Consider the following 1339-nt stretch of genomic DNA (forward strand, 5'->3'; position numbering starts at 1 on the left):
TATTAGATGTATCTATCTCTTAGGCCACATTATAAATGGTTTGCTGTTATAAAATCTATCAATGTTAAAATAGTAATAATAGTTCATCTTTTCTGTATTAGTTTGACCAAACATTTAATTCTTTTGGAATGAGAAGCAGGCTACTCACATAGGCAGGGGTGGGAGGGGTAGGAAACAGATTCAGAGACACAGATCTGAAGCTGTCAGGAGTGCAGTACCTGCCATCTGGACACAGAGGTCCACAGGTAGGGGGTTATTTGACGCCGTAGCCACCACGTCTGCAAACTATCCCCATTCACCTTGCTAAAGGCCCATTCTTGAAGATGTGCATCTCCAGGCTGCCAGGGAATTTGAACTTGGCCCAGCACAGAGCCTCAATTATAGGTTCCTTGTTCTGTTTGGAGGCTAAGATTAGGGACAACGTGAGAGCAGATATGAATGTCCACTGCAAAGAACTGTCTCCAGTTCTTTGGTCCCTTCAAATATCCCATACAAGCAACAGGCTGCATACACTTCTGAGGAGTTTGCTGTGTGCACCCACGGCGAAACCTTCACTTTCAGGTGTTATGACTGCAGTGGGTCCATAACTGCAGATAATCTGCAAAAAATACACCACACGTGTGTATATTTTAGTAAAAGTAATACCTTCTAATAAAAACAAAAGCACAGGAGCCCCAAAGTAGCCCAGGTATGAATCTGGAGGCCCCTGGGCAATGCGGTGGTGGCTCTGGTGGTCTCCAGTGTTTAAACTGCTGGCCCAGCTAGCTGGTAATTGCCAGGAGTGCAGCTCCCTCAGCACATCTAGGGAAGCAAAAAAATAAAAAGGGTGGGATAGAAGGGGGGCTTGTAGGGGGGAGGGGGGAAGAAGCACAATAGCTAAAAATGCTCATTTTCAGAACAAAACTTTAGGGTTGGGATTTAGCAATTTGTATTATAAACTAAGTTTGTATGATTGCCCCATTAAGATCCCGAATACAATTTTGAGAAGCTCTCCTAAACTGGTAACAATTTAGAAAGTCACTACTATTGATTACCAAATACATATGTATGTAACTGTTTAGTATATATAAATACTTAATTTGAGTTCATGCAGGGCTTGGGATTGAACCTAAAGTCTCCATATGCAAAGCATACATGCTAGCTCTTGAGCCGCCTTCCTGGCCCTAAGTACTTAAATAGAAGCTCAGTGATCTCATAAAGCTCTGAAGACACAAAGGTGCAAAAGAAATCCAGAGGATAACTGTGCATTTTGAAGAATGTAAGAAATGAACTAAAGAGCCAGAGAAATAATATAAGAATTAAGGCACTTACCCTACATGTGACCAATCCTAGTTTGATC

The 1339-nt window shown here is 42.0% G+C and overlaps 1 pseudogene; it reads right to left on the reverse strand.

The window, feature by feature from the left end:
• Positions 1-459: 459 nt before the first annotated feature.
• Positions 460-576, reverse strand: LOC130039029 (uncharacterized; annotated as a pseudogene).
• Positions 577-1339: the final 763 nt, after the last annotated feature.

The sequence above is a fragment of the Sorex fumeus genome, unplaced genomic scaffold (genome assembly GCF_029834395.1).
Source record: "Sorex fumeus unplaced genomic scaffold, SorFum_2.1 ptg000081l, whole genome shotgun sequence".
NCBI classification, from domain to species: Eukaryota; Metazoa; Chordata; class Mammalia; order Eulipotyphla; family Soricidae; genus Sorex; species Sorex fumeus.